The sequence below is a fragment of the Triturus cristatus genome, chromosome 3_1, assembly GCF_964204655.1.
Source record: "Triturus cristatus chromosome 3_1, aTriCri1.1, whole genome shotgun sequence".
In the NCBI taxonomy this organism is placed as follows: Eukaryota; Metazoa; Chordata; class Amphibia; order Caudata; family Salamandridae; genus Triturus; species Triturus cristatus.
In genome coordinates, this window is record NC_140583.1 from 829824787 (window position 1) to 829838659 (window position 13873).

At 48.5% G+C, this 13873-nt stretch overlaps 1 protein-coding gene across 4 annotated transcripts in view; it reads right to left on the reverse strand.

Annotated features, from left to right (window-relative positions):
* The window catches only part of OSBPL6 (oxysterol binding protein like 6), a 690319-nt gene that overhangs the window by 118823 nt on the left and 557623 nt on the right, over positions 1 to 13873 (reverse strand). The window lies entirely within an intron of this gene.

A 13873-nucleotide genomic window follows, 5' to 3' on the forward strand; every position in this document is an offset into this window, starting at 1 on the left:
ATACAAGAAGTGGATGGGCCCAGTCTCCGCTTACCTTTGGACTTAGAATAATTTTTAAAGACAAATGTCTGAGAAGGTAAAGTTCAGGATGGCAACGCAGCTAGAGGTGTCTGGGAGGTGGAGGTGTCATCAGGGAGCCACTGGAAGAAGCTGCAGGGAAGATTTCTACGTTCAGACTTAGTCTCATTTAGGGAAGTCACAAATCGCCAGCAGAAGGAAGCTGCAGGTTGTAGTCAATGAGGGCTCCATGAGGCCGGATAACCCTTTTGTGGGGAGCCGAAGAACTGGATTTGCTGCTGCAGAGAAGAACAAAGTGGGAGCTGACACCTAGTCAGGCCGACCAGCGAGGCACCTAGGGCAGATTGGCAAACAGGTAGTTCCTGGTATCCTCTCGGTTCTCAGAGCACTTTTTGGCAGAATTTTTTTTAAGTCCCAAGTTTTGGATGTGGGCTATCTGGGCACCTTTAGCACCATCTCCAAGGTTACAAGACTGGAGGGGCACCACTTGGAGGGTAAGGACTCGCTCAGGCTGGGTCCAGGTGGAGGTACACATTGGTGTGAGCCTTTTCTGGCCCTTAGGCTCTGATCAGGATCCAGAATATAAATAATTCTCCATTATTCAGCCAACTAGACCTCAGAGTCACTCTTGAAATCTTCGGTTCAAGCAGAAAAGTAGGACTCAGGCAGCAGGGCAGTCCTCTGAGGGGCACAAGGCAGGCTTCAGAAAGGAAGACAGTCCTCTTGGTGAAGCAGGGCTGTCCTCTGAAGTACCCATCAGACCACAGGCAGCACGGCAGTCCTCTGTGAGTCCTTCCTCAGGACCCAAAGAGTGGGTCTGAGCATTCTAATTTTATACATGGTGCCAGCTTTGAAGTGGAAGAAACTTCTGGAGGTTTCCATCCAAGAAGTGTCTGGAATTTCCTGCCTCCTTGCCCTGGTTCAAGTCTGACTTGTGGCACAATAGACTAGCGTGATGTTCTTTGTGTGTGAGTTGAGGCAGGGTCTCTGATGTGCAAGTGGGGCTATGTACCGCCCTGCCCCCCTATACAGCTTTGATGGCCCATCCTGCCAACACTCAGTCCCTCTATTGTGTAGTTGTTTGGGAGTAATACACAAATGCCAACTGTCATGTGACCCAGGAAATAGGCTGCAGACATCAAATGGTTAGGACACGAAAATGCCAACTTTCTAAAAGTGTCATTTTCAGAATTGTGACTTGGTCTGTCTTTACCGTTAAAGAGGATTTAAAATGACTGTTCCTTAGACATCAAACATGATATTCATACCTGCTCCCAAACAAAAGTTACCACTTATTAAATGTAATAAGAGACCCCAATGTAATCCTGTGAGAGAGGTAATCCTCACCATTGTGAAAAACTAATGTTTAAGCTTTTCACTACTAGGACATGTAAAACTTTAAAGTACATGTCCCACTTTTTGAATACAATACACCTTGCCCTATTGGATGTTTAGGGCTTATTTTAGGGGTGACATATATGCAAAAAAAGGGAGTTTTAGGCCTGGGAAGGACAGGGCTCAAAAAATCATAAAAAATTTACTAGACCTGCAGCTCTAGTAACTTAAAAAATCTACTCACCCTAACTGTAATGTATTTGACCTCTGTCTCGGAAAGCCGAGCAAATGTGACAGGATAACAAGATTTAAAGGCATCTTTATTGCTCATTCTCTTTGTGAGCACTAAAGATGCCTTTAAATCTTGTTATCTTGTTACATTTGCTGTGCTTTCAGGGACAAAGGTCAAAAGTTAGTTTGTCTTCCTACTCGCCAGAAAGGGCGAGTACGACCCAATAATAGCTCGTCCTGATTAAATCTGGCTCGCCATAGCGAGCGGAGTTTTCGAGCCCTTAACGGGTTTATTTTGCCAAGCCATATTGGCAGTTTAACACTGCCTACAGGCTGCAATGACAAGCCTGAGACGTGTTTAAAAAGGCTACCTAAGTAGGTGGCACAATAAGTGCTGCAGGCCCACTTTTCACATTTAATTTACAGGCCTTGGGTACATGTAGTACCACTTTACTAGGGACTTATACATGAATTAAATGTGCCAGTTGGGTGTAAGTCAATCAATTCTGCTATGTTTAAAGGAGAGAGCATAAGCACTTTAGCACTGGTTGGCAGTGGTAAAGTGCAGATAATTCTACACTCAACAAAAATGAATTCAGCAAAACAGGAGGGGCGCACACCAAAGGTTTGTGGGTAACCCTGTAGAGAGGACCAAGTCCAACACTGGGAATAACTTCCCTCATGGCCCTTGGCGTCTTTGTTAAGCAATAATGATACTATGATGCAGGGGGCAGAGAATTTTTTATGCAGATCTAGAGTTTTCATGCAAACAACAGTTGTTTCCTTTAGAGTTGTTCTGAAAGATATTTGATATTCAAAGAACTATTTCAAATACAACCCATGCTGGGAAAACAAACAAACTATTCTTGAATGTTTAACTTGAACTTTTCTATAGACAGTAACAATGCTGTTTACACTTTAGATTATCTTGTGGCGGACAGGAAGAATTCTTAAGTCAGATCTATGGTGCACATGTCATGTTTTTAGGTCTCGCCTGGCCCAGCGCATGCGCTGGTCTGGCGAGACTTTTTGAGAGGGCTCCAAAAAGTGCTACCAGGCCAGCCTAGAGCTACAGTGCATGTGCGCGAGCGCGCGCGCCGCGATTTTCCACGATTACTTTCACTTTCGCGGCCGCTTTGATGTTTGATCGCGATTGCGATCACTTTTGCGGCCGCATGGCCGCTTGGCAAAGCCAATAGGTCTCGCTTTTGGGACCTTATAAGTATTTAGTTATGCAACTGTTGCATGGCTAAACACTTATAAGGTCCCAAAGGCGAGACCTATTGGCTATGCCAATGCTTGTTATAATTATGCATTAGTTATTTAGAGTTCCACTACCATTGCTAAGCGTTGCCAAGTTAAAAATCACAGAATATTAATGTTTGCCAGTTACATAGCAGTGGCACACGAGTGAAGTTTAAATTATAACTCATCTTTCACGAGAAAGGAAAATGAAGAAGCTGCTTGCGGTAGCTACCCTACTTAAAGAGATTTGTTGATAAACATATATTCAAGATACTCATCTATTGTTAGTTTAGTTTCTACATCAAAGCACAGAGTTACTTAAACAGAGATATCATTAACGTATAGCCATTCACTGTTACAATTAGAACAGGAGTGTTATGGCCACTTACTAAAGATATATTTGATTGCCTTTAGACAATTACACTTCATCTTACAGAACCCAGTGCCCGACAGTAGTGACAAGTCATAGTTGTGGAATCAAGTGTCTTTGTTTTCTCTTTAATCCCTTCCCTTTTTCCCACTTTCTTCTACTGGCCCTCATATACTTGTGTATGTGGAAACTGGTTCAGGCACTGAGAGATGGAAGAGTCCACCACTCCTGCTGAATTTTATGTATAATGCTAGGGAAATACCGCAACCACTAAAGGTGAAATAATTTAACCATGAGCATCATTCTTAGTTAAACATAATTCTAGAACTGCCTAAACGACAACTGAGGTGCTGTAATGAGATCACTGTGGTGACTTTTCCCAGTTGCCTCATTTGTTTCAGCAACTGTTATGCTAATGTATTTCTAGAGGCAGCTGCTCAAAGGTGAAGCTGATCAGAGCTCCCAGAGGCTTGATTAGATGAGCAGAAGGTTGCAGTTAAGAGATTCTCCTCAAACAAACATGGAAGGCAGCTGCTGAGGATGCTTTGAAAATTGTTTTTACCTACCACATGCTGCAGCGTTTGGTCTCTTGAATGTAGAATAAGAAATATCATAAACTGGAATATGAAACTTCCTGGCTATATGATTAGTCTAAATCCCAGAAAAGCAGTTCTGAAGTACTGGATGTGTTTACTACCTGTAACTCAAAGTGACATCACCTCAAACTCAGGATAGTTGAGGACAGCACTGGGAAATGTCCCCAGTAAATTCTTGTCAAGAAAGGGGCTTCTCTATTCTTACCCAGGTCAAATGTAGTGCTCCCTTATGGAAATGCTAATCAGATACTTGTAACTGACTCGGACTTCAGAGAATCAGTGAGGGTCAGCTGCTGCAAATTGTAAGGTAAAAATCATGGTTTAAAAAAGTGCATTGTACTGAAAGGAAAATGCTACTTACCAGTATGCATCTGTTCTTGGCATGTAGAACTGCAGATTTGTATACTTGTGCATAGATCGCCATTTGGTGTTGGGCTCGGATGTTTGCACTTTGTTTTTGACTTGGAAGAAGTCTTTGTAGTCACAAGGTAGGTGACTCCTCCCTAGGACGATAGTGTGTATGGGCATCGACTCCATCCTTAGATTGTTTTTGCCATGAAGGGTTACGATGGAGTAGTAAGAAGTAGAAAGAGATGTCCATGTGTAATGTATCTAAGTAAGATATTGCTGGAACAGATAGAGGTATCCGGGGAGGTGGGTGGGCATATATACGAATCTGCAGCTCTACATGCCAAGAACAGATGCACACTGGTAAGTAGCATTTTCCGTTCGAAGCATATGAACTGCAGATCGTATACTTGTGCATAGACTATACAGCAGTTACCTCCTCAGCGGTGGCTACCTGTATCTGTTGCAGTGGTTTGAACAAGTGTTCTTAATACAACCTGGCCCACACTAGCTTGTTGTTTTGCTTGTACATCTACACAATAGTGTTTTGTTGAAGGTGTGTGGTGTAGCCCAAGTTGCTGCTTTGCAGATGTCATCTAAGGGAATGTTCCCTAAAAATGCCATAGACGCCCCTAGTTTGCGTGTGGAATGAGCTCTAGGGGGAATGGTTAATGTGTGTTTGGCTTTGATATAGCATATCTAGATGCATTTAACAATCCACCTTGCAATTCCTGTTTTTGAGATGGGATTGCCTTTATGAGGTGGGGAGAAAGCCACAAACAGGCACATACATCAACCATTTTTGCGAGCGCAAACAGTGCGATTCGCAAAAATCGGCTGTTTGCGCCCGCAAAAAGGGCATTTACAATGCATCAAGGTTCAAAGCACTCGCAATTTGAGGATTCGCAATTATTTGCGATTAATCAAATTGCAATTGCATTTAAGGAATCGCAATTTGCGGTTCCTTAAATGCAATGCAAGAACCACTTTAGAATAGCGATTTCGCTAATAGGGGGTGCAAATTACCATAAGTTGAACTTGATGGTAATTTGCAAAAAGTTTCATGTTGCGCGCACACATGCCTTTGGGGCATGTGTGTGCGCAACATGGGTGCACATCACTATTTCAGGGGTGCAACAGGGTGTCATTTTGACACCCTTGCACCCTTGAAATTGCATGCGCAATTTGCGAGTACCTATTGCTACTCGCAAATTGCACATGCAATCACCCATTCATTCCTATGGACCTGTAGGCCCATAGGAATGAATGGGGAGCCATTCCTTAATTGCGACTCGCAATTTGTGAGTCGCAATTAAGGAATTTGTAGGAACTGCTATTTTCTCAGCGATTCCTTCATGCATAGGCATTTGCGCTTCCTTATTAGCGAATCATTATTTTTCGCTAATAAGGAATCGCAAATGGCATGTTTGAAGCATGTGCCTGAAAGAGTTGTTTGGTCTTTTTAAAGGATTTTGTCCTTTCAATATAGTAAAGTATTGCTCTTTTAACGTCTAACGTGTGAAGAGCTCGTTCTGCCACTGAGTCTGGTTGAGGGAAAAACACTGGCAGTTCAACAGGCTGATTGAGATGGAAGGCAGATACGACTTTGGGTAAAAATTTAGGGTTAGTCCTAAGAACCACTTTGTTATGATGGATTTGTAAAAACGGTTCTTGTATGGTTAATGCCTGGAGTTCACTAACTCTTCTGAGAGATGTGATAGCGACCAGAAAAGCTACTTTCCAAGTGAGAAACTGTAGTTCGTATTTGTGGAGAGGTTCAAAAGGGGGACCCATGAGTCTGGTAAGGACCACGTTTAGGTTCCACACTGGAGAGGGCGGACCTCTGGGTGGAATTATTCTTTTAGGTCCTTCCATAAAAGCTTTGATAGCAGGCACTCGAAACAAAGACAAGTATTGTCTGTTTTGGAGGTAGGCTGCTATGGGACCTAGATGTAGCTTAATAGATGTATATGCTAGGTTGCATTGTTGTAGATGCAAGAGGTAGCAGATAATGTTCTGAATAGAAGCATCTAGTGGAGTGACTTTGTTTTTGTGCAATAAATGACAAACCTTTTCCATTTTGCTGCATAGCATGCTCTGGTGGTAGGACGTCTAGCTTCTTTAATGATGTTCATACAGTCTGGCGGGAGATTGAGGTAGCTAAACTCTAAGACCTCATGTGCCGGATCGCAAGGTTGAGTTGATTGGGATCTGGATGTCTTACCTCTCCATGGTTCTGAGTGAGAAGCTTGGGTGAGAGGCGTAGCTTTTGATGAGGAACTACTGATAGTTCCAATAGAGTTGTGAATCATGGTTGTGGGGCCCATGTTGGAGCAACCAGGATCATTGTGAGGGAATGCTGTTTGAGTTTCCGAACCACTAACTGAATGAGTGGGAGAGGCGGAAAAGCGTATGCAAATTTGTCTGACCAGTTTATCCATAGCGCATTGCCTTTGGACAATGGGTGTGGATACCTGGATGCGAAGGTTGGGCCTTTTGCGTTTTGGTGTGTAGCGAACAGATCTATTGCTGGGTGGCCCCAAATGTGAAAGAATGGAAGAGGAACTTGAGGATGAAGGTCCCATTCGTGGATCTGTTGTGTTTGACGACTGAGCAGATCTGCGATCTGATTGTGTACCCCTGGGAGGTGTTCTGCAAGGAGATATATTTTTTGCAGAATGGCCCATCTCCATATGCTTTCAGCTAGGTGTGAAAGCTGCCGAGTGTGTTCCCCCGTTTCTGTATGTAGTACATTGCTGTCATGTTGTCTGTACGGACCAGGACAGCTTTGCCTAGGAGGTGGAGTTGAAAAGATTTTAATGCTAGGAAGATTGCTAAAAATTCCAAGTAGTTTATGTGGAACTGTATTTGTTGGGAGGTCCATATCCCAGCCGCGGCCTGTGGAGGGAGTTCCGTGGGGCGGGAAGGCGGGGTGGGGGAGGGGCAGGGTGGGGGGTTCTAAAAACCGGAATATGGATAATTGCAGGTAAGTAAACAATAAAATAAATAAAACGAATTTCGTAGCGCGCACTGCATCGCATTTTGCGATGAAGGGCGCGCAACGAAATTCAGAAGCCTTTTTTGGTTCCGAAGATTTCTTTGGGTCCGAGTGTTCGTCCTCAGTATGCTTCGACAACGAGGGCTTCGGCGTTGAGGCTGTCTTTGGCGTCGACGAAGAGTCTTGCATCGGTGCCGATGAGGACTTTCCGGAGCCGGTTTCATAGCCAGGCCCAAGGGCGGGGCGTCTGAAACATGTTGCCGGTGTTGACCCGACATGGAGGGAGAGGGTGTTACCGGGGACTTCGGTTTGTTTTTTGGGAGAGGGTTTTGGTACTCACGGACCGCTGAGCCGGGGTGACTGTCTCCTGTTCGGTGTCAGAGTCGTTAGCCTCAGAGACGTAGACATATTCCTCATCACCCGATTGTCCTGGCTTGAGGTTGGGACCTGCACCGAAGATGTCCGGAATCGAGCTGGTTCCGCGAGACATTTCGTGACGTCGAGCCCGACGATCACGGATGGTTTTCTGTGACCTGAACGATGCACAGGTCTTGCAGTTTTCCTCTTCATGCTCCAGGGAGAGGCAGAGATTGCATACCTGGTGCAAGTCTGTGTGTGGGAACTTAGCACCACACCCGGGGCATTTTTTTTAAAGGAGTCCTTTCCATTGACTGTAGGCATGGTCGGTGCGGAAAGGCCCAACAGCCAGCGTCGAAGATGGAGGTCGAGAAGTTTGTTTTAAAGATGCGCGTCGAAAAGGGAAACACGATCGAAGCAATACCGTTAAGTGGAGAGGATTGTGCGTCGAAGGGGGATTCGAAAACGATTTGAACCCAGAGCGCAGCAATGTACATCCAAACCCGATGGCGGAAGAAAACAATCTAAGGATGGAGTCGATGCCCATGCAACACTATCGTCCTAGGGAGGAGTCACCTACCTCCTGACTACAAAGACTTCTTCCAAGACAAAAACAAAGTGCAAACATCCGAGCCCAACACCAGATGGCGATCTATGCACAAGTATACGATCTGCAGCTCATATGCCTCGAACATAAAGTTGCCAGAGCTGGAAAGGAGATATATGGATTGACAATAACAGCAAGAGAAACATTTGTGAAAGATGTGAGCCACTTTCGGTAGAAAGTAATATAAATTATTATAGAATGGAAGATAAACTGGATGTTACCCAAGGGATGGGATGTGACTATGTGCCGTGCATGCAGAACTGCTTCTGACTTCTACAGCTTTTCAAACAATTACTACCTCCTTCATATACCCTGACAAGGTTGTAAATGTTTTCACTGGTTTTGAATTGAAGACAGAAACAGAACTGTGAAATATGTAGTGAAACTGTACAGATCACTTCTAAAAGGTAAGCTGTGGGCTCATGTATATCATCCTTTTGAATCACAATCAATGTTGATAATATTGTATGAGACTTCTTTGTCACTATTATGGTGTATGTTATGATACTCTCTCCTAATTTTATCATTAATACTAGAAACCACAAGTACATCCTAATGACATACGGTCTTGTATTTCCAGAAAGCTTTTACTACCCAATTTCATCTTATGTATTTATGCCCTATGGAACATCAATAAGGAGCAATAATTTGACCGGTAGTTATACAACACAACAAACCCAATATCAACAGATCATAGGCTGAGCATGTGTCTTAGAGACATTAAAATGAGTACATTAAAGCACAAGTTACTACTTGTGTAATGATATATCTGTAAGAGACATTAGTTAGTGATAGATTCCTTACCTTAGAATAATCCCCAGGCGTCAGACTGGATCCGGAAAGTTTTTCTAGCAGCACACCTGCGCGTCAGTAGGTGGCGTTGTGCAGCTCCGTGTCCGTCGCTGGCGTCGTAAGCACCGAGATGACGTCACGGAGACTACTTAGGCGCCACCCATGCGCGCTGACGTCAGTTCTGTACATGGCTTTCCGCGCCAGGAACGCAGAGCCATGCAAGAAACTGACCACTGGTGCCAAGAAACTAGGGCCCTGAAAGAGATGACCTTAACCCTAGAAATCAGTTCGCAGAACGGGGAGGATGAGTGGGGCGGTAAGGAATCTATCACTAAATAATGTCTCTTACATATATAACGTTACACCAAGTAGTAACTTGTGCATCTGAAAGAGACAAGTTAGTGTTAGATTCCTTACCTTAGAATAGATACCCCAGAAATACCAACCCCGGTGGTGGGTCTGCGAACAGATTACACCAGAAAGTCACGGAGAACAGAACGGCCAATGAAGCCGTCTCTCCGGACTTGACTGTCAAGGCAGTAATGCTTGGTAAATGTATGCAACGAGGCCCATGTAGCTGCCTGACAAATAACCTGCAAGGGAACGCCACGTCCCAAGGCAGTAGTGGCTGCAGTTGCCCTGGTGGAATGGGCACGCAGCCCCACAGGAGGCTCCTTCTTAGCCAAGGAGTAACATGCTTTGATGCACTGAATGACCCACCGCGAGATGGTTTGTTTGTGCACGGCCCGACCTTTCTTGGCGCCCACGTAGCCAACAAAGAGCTGGTCATCCACCCGGAACTGCTGTGTACGTTTCAGATAGAACGTGAGCGAATATTTTGGGTCCAGACGGTGGAGCCTCTCCTCCTCCCTTGAAGGATGCGGAGGCGGAAACAAGGTGGGCAAAGTGATGGTCTGCCCGATGACGAAGGGCGTGACAACCTTTGGCAAAAAAGAAGGACGGGTCCTTAACACCACCTTGTCCAGATGAACAGAAAGGAAAGGAGGTTTGGAAGAAAGAGCCTGGAGCTCACTCACTCTTCTGGCAGAGGTTATAGCTACCAGGAAAGCCGTCTTGAGAGTGAGAAGACGTAAAGGACAGTTATGAAGGGGCTCAAAAGGAGTGCACATCATATAGGTCAAGACAAGATTTAAGTCCCACTGAGGCATTATAAATGGCACGGGAGGAAATGTGTGTGTAATGCCTTTCAGGAAACGGTTAACAACCGGGGACTTAAAGAATGAAGGCTGATCTGGAAGCCTGAGAAAGGTGGAGATGGCCGAAAGATAACCTTTGATAGTGCCCGGAGCAGAGCCCTGCTGGGCCAAAGAAAGAAGGAACAGAAGGACTTCGGAAAGAGGGGCAGAAAGGGGATCCACAGCCTTAGCTGTGCACCATGCCACAAACTTGTTCCACCGGCAGGCGTATACCGTTTTAGTGGAGGGACGCCTGGCTGCCAGAATGACATCACAGACTTGGGGAGGAAGATCGAAAGCTGTCAACTGTCGCCGCTCAATCTCCACGCATGGAGGTGGAGGCTGGACAGTGTTGGGTGGAGGACCATCCCCTGCTGCTGCGACAGAAGATCCTCCCGAAGATGCAGACGGATCGGGAGATCGATCGCCAAGCTAAGTAGCTCGGGATACCAGTATCTTCTTGCCCAATCCGGAGCCACAAGGATGACTCGGGCCCGGTCGCGCCGAATCTTCTTCAGCACTCTGGGCAGAAGTGGTCTAGGCGGAAAGGCGTACAACAGACCGCAACTCCACTCGCGACGAAAAGCGTCGCCTAGCGAGTGCAGCCTTGGAAATTCCAATGCGCAGAACTGATGACATTGCGCGTTCTCTACGGTGGTGAATAGATCTAACCAAGGCTCTCCCCACTGCTGAAAGAGACCTTGCACCACGACCGAGTTCAGACGCCATTCGTGATCCATCAAGCACCGGCAGCTGAGTTCGTCCGCCCTGACATTCAGAGAACCTGCCAGGTGTTGAACCACCAAGGTAATGCTTTGATGTTCCAGCCATGTCTAGAGGTGCAGAGCCTCCTGACATAGGGTCCAGGACCCCATCCAGCCCTGTTTATTGCAATGCCACATGGCGGTGGTGTTGTCCGTGAGCACCTGCACTACACTTCCCCGGACAGAGGGAAGGAATGCCTTCAGTGCAAGTCGGATCGCCCGAAGCTCCAAAAGGTTGATATGGAGCCGGGACTCCGCCGGAGACCAGAATCCTCTGATCTCCGCCTCTCCCAAGTGGCCTCTCCATCCCAGGAGGGACGCATCCGTCACCACTGTGTGCTCCGGTTGGGGAAGGGAGAGGGAGCTGCCATTGACCCAATCGCGATTCGTGAGCCACCACTGCAATTTTCGTGCAGTGCCCTCCGAGATCTGGACATGATCGGACAGGTTGCCCTGATGCTGCGCCCAGTGGAACTTCAGGTCCCACTGCAGAGCCCGCATATGCTATCTGGCATGTCGCACTAGCAAGATGCAGGAGGCCATCAGGCCCAGAAGCCGGAGGGTCATCCTGACTGAAACCCGGACAGAGGCTTAAAGATCGGAATCATAGCCTGAATATCCCAGACTCGCTGCTCGGGAGGATAAACCCGAAACAGCGTTGAATCCAGAACCGCTCTGATGAAGGGGAGCTTCAGAGAGGGACTCAGGTGCGACTTCGGCACGTTGATGGAGAACCCCAGCAAATGCAGGAGGTCGGCCGTAGTCTGAAGGTGCTTGACGACTGCCTGGGGCGAGCCCGCCTTCAACAACCAGTCGTCGAGGTAAGGGAAGACTGAGACCCCCGACCTGTGCAGGTGAGCTGCGACCACCGCCATCACCTTCGCGAACACCCGAGGGGCGCTGGTAAGGCCGAAGGGGAGCACGGCAAACTGAAAATGCTCCTGGCCTACCGTGAACCACAGGTAATGCCAGTGGGCCGGCAGGACGGGGATGTGAAAATATGCATCCTGCAAGTCCAACGCTACCATCCAGTCTCCAGGGTCAAGGGCAGCCAGGACCTGAGCCAGAGTTAGCATTTTGAACTTCTCCTTCCGGAGGAAGCGATTGACGTTTCGGAGGTCCAAGATGGGGCACAGGCCCCCTTTGTCCTTCTTGGGGACCACAAAGTAGTGGGAATAACAACCACTCCCTACTTCCGGCCCAGGAACTCACTCGATGGCCCCCTTGGCCAAGAAGGCTGTGACTTCCTGCTGGAGAAGTACCAAGTGATCCCCCAACATGAGGTGGCACCGAGGTGGCATGGCTGGAGGGGAGGACTGAAAGGGAAGGGAATAACCCCTGCAGATGATCTGCAACACCCACTTGTCCGATGTGATATCGCACCAGTGGGGGAGGTGGTGGTGGATTCTGCCACCCACCGGCGTGGGGTGCTCCACAAAGCTCGGATTAGGAAGGTTTGGAGGTAGAAGCAGCGGGGGCGGAGGTGGACTGACCCCCATGCTGATTCCCAGACCCGCCCCTGCAGAAGCCGCGTCCGCGCTGAGGCTGGTTCTGCACAGGTTTGCTGAAGGATAGTGCCTGGGCGCCTCTGCTGTGGCCACGAAAGGAATGAAAACCAGGAGTGGCCGGGCTCTTCGCTGAAAGACCCAAGGACTTGGCCGTGGCCCACAAGTCCTTAAAACGCTCCAGTGCACTGTCGGCCTGATCGCCAAGCAGGCGAGATCCATCAAATGGCATGTCCATGAGCGAGCTTTGGACATCTGGCGAGAACCAGTAGATCTCAACCAGGCGTGGCGACGAAGCACCACAGTCGTAGAAATCGCCCTACCCAGTGAGTGTGTGGTGTCCAAACCACACCGAATGGCGAACTTAGCCGCATCCTTACCCTCAGCAACCACTTAGGACAGCACAGCGTGGGTCTCCTCAGGGCACTGAGGTGACACCTGTGCAACCGTATCCCACACCGCATGGGAATAGAGGCCCAATGAGCAGGCGGTGTTCACTGACCGCAGCCCCAAGCTGGCCGAAGAGAACAACCGCTTACCGAACTGTTCCAGCTTCTTAAGAGTCCTTATCAGGCGGAGCCATGGGAAAGGCACTCTGTGACGTCGAGGCTTGGATAACCAGGCTCTCAGCTGTAGGATTAGTGGTCAGAAAAGCAGGGTCACCAGGCGCCGGGTGGTGACGCATGGCGACATTCTTATCCACAGGGGCCCCTGTGGCTGGCTAGCCGCGACCAAGTGCCTAACAAGACGTCAGTGTGGGCGTCGTTAAATGAGAGCAGAGGTTCTGATGAAGTGGACGCCATCTGGAGCACCTCAGTGAGGAGATTAGTTTTAAGGGCCACTGTAGGGAGATCAAGGTTTAGAACCTCAGCTGTCCGACGGAGCACCATCGTGTAGGAGGCCCTCCTCCATGGTAGGCGGGGGAGAGGCAAACCCCGGGTCAGAGGAGACGTCCAGGTCGCCGGCGTCCTCCAAGTCGTCCACCCAATCCTGCTCGGAGTCACACTGACGGGCAAGAGGGTCCTCAGACCCCTCCTAGTCGTCCTCCACCTCTGTCACATGGAGAACAGACCCCGGCAGCAGAACTGGGGCGGTGAACGGTGCCGGCTCATCCCAGTGCGGATCCCAGGCCAGAACAAAATGGTCCTGGAACCTGGGCAAGGGCGGGACGAAGGGCACCCACTGCGGTGACGGGGGCGGAGCCGAGGGTGGTGCTGGGGCCAGAGCTGGCAGCGCTGGACCTAGTGGCGCCGGGGCCAGAGCCAAGGGCGCAGGATTTTGTGGCGCCGAAGCTGGATCCACCGGCGGCGCAACAGGATCCAGACACGGGACCGCGGGGCCCGAATGCACACCGGCGGGAGCCCGAGGCCTAAAGAAGCGGTCCATGGTAGCAAGAAATTATTGCACCTGTTCTGGAGTCGCTGACGGACCCGGGTAAGGTGGGTAAGCCGCTGGACTCCCAGGCTCCAAAGGATCCGCGGGGGCAGAACCCCTGTCCCCCTCGTCCGCAT